Here is an 8,621-nt window from a genome sequence, read left to right on the forward strand (position 1 = left end):
GACTATCGTACTTGAAGTGGTTGCGTCAAATGATTTATGGATTTGGCATTCTTATTTTGGTGTTCCTGGCTCAAACAACGACATCAGTATTCTATACACATCACCGTTGTTTCAAAGCGTGACAGATGGTACCGCACCCTTCTGTCTGTATTTTGTCAACGGGAGATATTACAGACGTGGCTACCTTCTTGTCGATGGTATATACCCGGCATGGTCTGTTTTTGTGAAAGCCTTTTCGTTTCCTGTCGAGGTCAAGGAAAAGGCGTTCAAGAAGTTGCAAGAATCGGCAAGAAAAGATGTCGAGAGAGCTTTCGGTGTCTTAAAGGGTAGATGGTGCATACTTAGTCGACCGGTTCGTGCAATGAAAAAACCCATGATCTCTAGCATGTTATATGCATGCATCATATTGCACAATATGCTAATAAAAGAAGACGGACATGCAATTTCTCCAGATTGGGTGCAGGATCCTCCTACTCAAGTTCCCGTTCCTGAGAACGTGCAATTAGACTTGCGGAACGAAGATATTCACCATCAATTGAGATATGATCTAGTTGAACTTGTAGGTTCTTTAGGTTTGGAATTTCCGAATTCGGACGAGGAGTAGATTGTTTAATGTAACTTTTATTTTTTTTAATTTACTATTGTTTTTAATTTTTAAGTTGTAAAAAAATATCAAAAAAAAAATTTCCATCACACCACACCACCACCCCCACCAAAATTCCATCACTAGTGATGGAAAGTGGTGGGGTGAGGTGGCACACTTGTATTAGTGGGAGCAAGTGATGGTTTTTAAACCACCCCACCCCCTAATCGAAACCATATTTTGAATCGATGGTAGTTTGTTTGTTCTTTTTGTTGTGGCGTCGTGGTTGTAAGTTGAGGCGGATCTGTAGGTCCCGACACTAGATTCGGCAACGAACGGCTTTGTTCTTGATAATCATGCGAGACGGGTGCAGTAAATCAAACGACCAAACATAAATAATATAAAGATAAAATAAAGTAACGATATCTTTGTCGATTAAAGATTGATACATTAAACAAGAACCGACCCCACCTAGCTCCCCTTGGGTGGGTCATTTTATATGGGCTAAATTATATATAAATATTATAAATGTTCCGTATACCTTTCTTTAAGTGCTTTTAAGCCAAAATTTTATTAAATATTATTATTATTTGGTTCATGTGTGAGTTTAATGGTTTCAAGAGATAATGAGTTAAAATACTGTAATTTCACTACAAGACTGATAATTGAAAAGTTTTTATAGACCGTTTTCAGCACATCAAGTTTACACCATACAAACACACACTATAATAATAATAATAATAATGTGAACAAACATGTAAAAGGATAGTAAGACCCCTGATTTAAAGTTGAATTTAGACCGAGTTAATAATTTGGACGAGATTGGCAACGGCTGGGAAAAATCAAGGGTCTAATTGCGAGAAAAAATATTTTGGGACGAAATTCGCAAATGTGACTAAACTTCATGAACGATTTTGGCACTTTACTCGTATAATAAATAAAGAGTGAAAAAACATGTCTACCCCTGACTTAACGATTAAATTTAACGGGGTTAGTGATTTGGATGTAACTGGCAAAAATTGGAAAACATGGATGGTACATATGCAAAAAATAAACTTTTTGGACTAAATTAGCATTATTTGCCAAACCACGCATATAGCTTTTGATAATAAAAAAAAATACCCTATTTGGAATACAACTTCATTTTCAAAAAAAATTATGCTAAAATGTCAAAATAAAATATAAGCACAATTGCAGAAATGATAAAAGTGAATATCGATATAAGTTCCGATTATACCAATATTGGAACCAATGTTCTTCAATCAGAATCAATTCAATTAATACTTGTATTAATAAAACATAAACCAATACCAATGTTCGGTCGAATTTGTTAGGTTAATATGAGTTTCCATAATAAAAATTAAAAAATTAAAAAATCATTGTGACACCCCGCATTTTCATATTAACACTGCTAACCCAAACTCTATTATCTTACACGTCATGCACAACAATTACAGGAGTAAATAACGACTCATACACATGAGTCCGTCAATATGCATTGGTGATTAATGTCAAATCAGATTTGTTTAAATAATTCGGATATAATTGTTATGTGTTAGATGATTTTATGTGTTACACGATTTGGTATATCATGCTCGCTTAACATGCTATTCATTATTATATATAAATAATACCTCAAGCATATGCTTATAACATTATCTATGTGAAATCACATGCTAAATGATTATGTGTTTAGTTTGTAGCTTGTTATGTGAGATTTCGATCAGTTGCGCGTAAATTATACGTTTTCGGCTTTTATAAAATAGTTTTAACTTTTTAGTAACTTGGGTTATTATTTTAGTCATAATGATTTGTTATAACCTGGTTTGTTGTTAAAAATTTCGTTAAAAGTCACAACTTGTTTCAACTAGGACTATTCTTGTAAATATGATTTAATATAATATTAAATAAATAAATCAACCCTAAACCCATTCTAAAACAGTCTCTATAGCCCCCCCCCCCCCTCTCTTTCATGACCTCAAACCACCAACAAACGCTAATCACCTTCAATTCAATTTTAATTCTTGCAACTACAACTAGAGGTGTCTTTGAGTGATTCACATGATTCCTTATGTTAATTGGTACGTTTTGTGTACCAATTTTATGTTTTGATGAGTCATTGTGAAACCCTAGATGTTCAATTACTGTAATTTTAATGATTATGATGATAATTGAGGAATCAGAACCCTAGAGATTTCATAAACATGTTAGGGTTTGAGTTTTGATGACAACATTTTGCTGAGAGATTTGTTCTTGTTTATTGATTGGTCTGTAAATTGATGTTAAGCAATGATTATTGATAGATTCTTGATTTTAGGTATAGTATTCAGAGTCTTGTTTTCCAGAAAGGTAAATTTTGTAATTTTTAGATGAGTTTTGAATGTTGTTTATGATTTTATAAAATCATATGTCATAGTTGATTTGGGAAGTTATATTCTGGTTTGTCTTTCCGATACCATAGCTCCCTAATGACAAAGCCAAATGGGTTGGTTCCACTTTGGAACTTGGAATTATGAGTCTAGAAGGCAATTCAATTGACCTTGCATAATTTGGATAAATAAGTTGAGAGAACCATGAAACTACGTTTTGTTGCACAATCTGATGAATTATCTGTACCTACCTGTAATGATTGATTTATTGTGAATGGTTTACAAAAACGAAAAATATAGTAATTTAAGAAACCCAATCCATATATTCTTATGTGGTAATTTTAGTGGGATTTATTTCTAAGGAATACTTAGTTAAATAAATTGTATTGTACTTGTGAAATTTTGTCCTGAAAACTACTTGATCAGATTTTGAAATACTTGAAAATTGCTTGATGTTTTGATGTTGTTGTGCCATAGGATGGATGTTAGCACTTAAAACTATCGACATTAATTTCAATCACCAACGAGTCGTCGGGTCAGATCCGTGTTTGTTTGTGAGTGCATACATGGGTTTTAGACTCATGTGTTGTTGAACACACTCTCATCACTTAACACTTGTACTAGGTAACAGTTAAAGAGTCAAGTTCATTCATTTGGTTTGAGAAAAGTCTATTACACGCGACACAAGGTGAGTTCATGCTTTTTCCTATTTGTTTTCTGGAGAGAAAACACAACACATTTTCCTTACTTGTTTTCTGGATTGAAAACACAAAACATTTTCCTTACTTGTTTTAAGGGAGAAACACACGGACATACTTACATACTGGTTTTCTGGAGGAAAACACAGCGACTTATTTTGGATTTATGTAGTTTCTTATATATCACAAGTGCATAAAGTCCTTGCATACCTTGAATCGTTAGGATGGGATCGCGGAAAAAATTAAGTAGTACTACTGGGTTTGACAAACCCTAACTGCTAAAACTTGAACGGCAGTCGACGGGTGCAAATTGTCCTAACATACATGTGCCAATGTTTGTGATATACCTGGTAAGAAGGCATACAGACAGTCAGCTTCGGTTCAAACATCTAGTAGCTTGTTAATGGGTTAGCTACCCTGTTATATTTCAAAAGTACTAAATCCGCATAAGCTACTTATGCTACGTATACTATGTATACTACTTTTTACTACAACTTATGAACTCACCAACCTCGTGTTGACCCTTGAGTATTTATACTTACTCAGGTGGCTAGATGTGCTAAGGAGCGGGTTGCAATGCATATGTCAGGAGTCACATTTGTCGCATGAACTTTTATTTTACATTGTTTATATATGATGAGTTATGCGTGTTTGCACACGTGGTTTATTGTTTATCTTAAAGCATTTACTTTAACGCTTCCGCACACTACAAATAAAAAGTCATTTAACTGCACACATAAAGTGTCACAAGAAACCAAATAAGTGCCACTAAAGAACCCTCTTGGAATGAGTGACACACTAAAAAAAGTGTCACCAGCAGCGCTACCACTAAATCCTTTTAGTGGCACTTTTTCCGTCTGCCACTACAAACTTTTGGACTTTTAGTGGCACTTTTTATCATATGCCACTAAAATATTTTTGAACTTTTAGTGGCATTTTTCTTCATCTGCCATTAAAAAACTTTTGGACTTTAGTGGCACTTTTTCTTATCTACCACTACAAACTTTTTGACTTTTAGTGGCACTTTTTTGTGCTGCCACTACAAACTTTTAAACCTTAGTGGCACTTATTTTTTCTACCATTACAAACTTTTGGGCTTAGTGACACTTTTTTCTGACTGTCACTAAAGCTTTATGAGGTTTTAGTGACATGTCTGCCACTAACTTTTGAGATAGTGACACTTTGTCTGCCACTAACTTTGAACTTTTAGTGGCACTATTTTTATTTACCACCACAATCCTTCAGCCTTTTATGGCACGTTTTTGTCTGCCACTACAAACTTTTAGGCTTTAGTGGCATTTTTTGACTGTCATCACAAATATTTGGGATCTTAATGACCACTATTAACAAAACAAAATACAAATAAAACTCTTAAATATATAAGTCATAATATCTTTACCAAAATTAAAGTTTGATCACATTCCAAAAACATACCAAATGCCTAATAACTCTTAAATCAAGTCAAAATATCAAACATGTAACAAATATTTGAATAAAAACTGAAAACTTCACCACACTCGTTAACCTCTCACCATATTTAATCTTCATGCGAGGTACCTGATAAGAAAAACTAGCTCGTAAGTCCGCTCTTTGCGGCGGGTACGTCGGAAGCTAAACTGTAACATATGAAAAAAAAATCCATTACTCTTTTCTTTTGAAAGTAATTTTAAACTTAAAGCCTACAAACAACTTACAATGTAAAATAACTTCTAGTCCCAGCATCCATCATTTCACCTCATCTCATTTTGATTGATTGCGAACGCAATCTCTCCTTTGCTGTGGGTGATCTATTGCATAATTATAACAAAAACATATATGCCTGTTTAGTTAATAAACGAACAAACATGAAAAAAATTTGTTCATTTAGATAAACGAACAAACATGAACGCATGACTCATCTGTTCATTTATGTTCGTTTTACAGAATTCGTTTATGTTCATTAGTTTACATTTTATTTAAGTTCGTTCATTTACGTTCGTTAGTATATCCATTCAAACATACCAAATGCCTAATAACTCTTAAATCAAGTCAAAATATCAAACATGTAACAAATATTTGAATAAAAACTGAAAACTTCACCACACTCGTTAACCTCTCACCATATTTAATCTTCACGCGAGGTACCTGATAAGAAAAACTAGCTCGTAAGTCCGCTCTTTGCGGCGGGTACGTCGGAAGCTAAACTGTAACATATGAAAAAAAAATCCATTACTCTTTTCTTTTGAAAGTAATTTTAAACTTAAAGCCTACAAACAACTTACAATGTAAAATAACTTCTAGTCCCAGCATCCATCATTTCACCTCATCTCATTTTGATTGATTGCGAACGCAATCTCTCCTTTGCTGTGGGTGATCTATTGCATAATTATAACAAAAACATATATGCCTGTTTAGTTAATAAACGAACAAACATGAAAAAAATTTGTTCATTTAGATAAACGAACAAACATGAACGCATGACTCATCTGTTCATTTATGTTCGTTTTACAGAATTCGTTTATGTTCATTAGTTTACATTTTATTTAAGTTCGTTCATTTACGTTCGTTAGTATATCCATTCAAATTTTTTAGCCCAACTAAGTATGGTTTTAGAAACTTTTTAGGCCTCACATTTACTATACTGGATTTAGCTCGATTATGTTTGTTCGTTTAGGTATGTGAATTGTTCTTTTAAAACTGTTAACGAACAAACATAAATAAGCATGAACATGTTCACTTTCTTAACGAATGAAAACAAACACAAAAGCCCAGTTTGTTTAACTGTTCATGTTCAGTCGTATGGCCAGTTAAATTTAAACGAACGAGCACGCTTCTGTTCATGTCCGCTTGATTTATTTACAAGCCTAGGTTGATTTGGCAAAAAGTACCTACGATAATGCTCGGGTGGGCTTTAATATGCACTAAGCCTAGGTTCATCGTCTTTCATTTCATACTCAACCGAGATAACCCGGTCCATAAGCTTGCTGCACGTCAGAGGGTAATAGTATTATTGTATTAAAGTGGTTTTATAATAAATATAAATAAGTACCTCATGTTTGTGGACTCAAGGGCTCTGGTGGCATCTTTTTGTAGCTCAAACTAAATAAAAGCAAATTTCTTCTGATCCTTATGTTCAAAAACTTGCCCTAAAGATCAAAATGTCTCTTCAAATCCTTTGTTCTCGTATTATATGAATCAAATTGATCCTGTTAACAAAATAATGCTCATGTATATCAAATTAAGTGTCTTAAAACTTATAAAACATTAATAGCAATCTAATAAACCTTCTGATGTGTGTATTCATGACGAAAAGTTCGTTTATTTAATAAATGAACAAACATGAACACATGTCTAGTTCATTCATTTATGTGCGTAAAGGTTTGTTCATTTAACTCGTTTATCTTTGTTCATCTACGTAATTTTCTTCGTTTACTTCGTTAATATATTCATTCATATTTTTTTGGCCCGTTATAGTGTAGTCTAATTTTAATAACTCTTTAGGCCTAACAAATTGTTGTTCACATTTACCTTTAATTGATTTTAACTCATTTTCAGTCGTTCATCTATGTTCAAGTCAATTACATTTATGTATACTGTTAACAAACGAGCACGAACAAGTTCACTTTCTTAACAAATGAACACGAACAATAATACCCATTCGTTTAATTGTTTGTGTTTGATCGTTTGTTAGGTTAAAGTTAAACGAACGAACACGAACATGGTTCGTTAATTTTCTTTGGTTTATTTATAAGCCTAACTAGGATGTTTACCCACGCTTCGCGGCGCGGGCGTGAAGTTGACGTTTAAAGTCACTGTTTTACATCAGGAAAACTTAGTACGTGTAGTTAGTTATATTAAGTCTTTATGAATCGTACACAAATATGAATGCAATAAGCGAATAACCTATGGCTCAAACCACATACCAGCTATAAGGCATTAATGAGGAATATATTACAAAGTCTCACAATCCCATTCTAGTTCACTCATTAACCAAAGTCTTGATGGCTTAATGGAAAATATAGTATACATTAAATTTACAACTTTATACAACTAAAAATTTACACATATTCAAAAGGCAAAAAGTTGAAAGTCTTTCACCAACTTACCACTTAAAGGTGCACAAAAAAACCGGTTTCGGAACCTAACTGGTGGAACCGAACCGGAACCGGTTCCAGTTCCTACCCGGTTGGCCCAATTCCCGGTTTGGGTATTTTTGTACCCGAAAATCGTACCCGGTTCTCCTATTTGTATGTCCCCATCGGTTCCAACCCGGTTCCTACCCGGTTCTTAATTGTAACCGGTTCGGTTCCTACCCGAAAAAACCGGTTCCGGCGGGTTTTTTTTTATTAGTCAAACATTGGTCAAATTAGCCGTTGGAACCGGTTCCAACGGTAATATAGCCGTTGGAACCGGTTTTTGAGACACAAAATAGCCGTTGGAACCGGTTCCAACGGTAATATAGCCGTTGGAACCGGTTTTTGAGAGAGAATAGAGCCGTTGTAACCGGTTCCAACGGTAATATAGCCGTTGGAACCGGTTTTTGATGCCCGAAACCTATATATAACTTGTTTTCCACCACTTGTTTCACCACCAAACTCAAAAACAAACTAAAATACTACTCCGTCGTTGTCATGGTGATCGAAACAACAATATTTAGTTTTGATTTGTTTAATTATAATTACTTTTGTTACTCATGATTAATTTTTTGTACTTTTTTAATAACGACGAACATTTTATTTATTTAAACAATAACTATTACAAACATTATTAAAACATAAACGATACTAAACAGAACAACTAAAACTTAAAAAACAAAGTCCGTCGTTTTAATTCGGGAATACTTATTTTTGGGTTGTAGAGCCAGGCGATTCTCCCACTTCCGCTTTTTTAGCATCCAAACTTCTTTTCTCTCGACAATACTTATTCGTATGTTTTCGTAATGTCGAGTTGGACGCTGCTTTAAGAAACTTCGAGCAATATTTGCAACGTGCC

This window comes from Bidens hawaiensis, unplaced genomic scaffold (assembly GCF_021521415.1).
Source record: "Bidens hawaiensis isolate Kalapana, Puna unplaced genomic scaffold, B.hawaiensis_p1.1 tig00014370_1, whole genome shotgun sequence".
Taxonomy (NCBI): Eukaryota; Viridiplantae; Streptophyta; class Magnoliopsida; order Asterales; family Asteraceae; genus Bidens; species Bidens hawaiensis.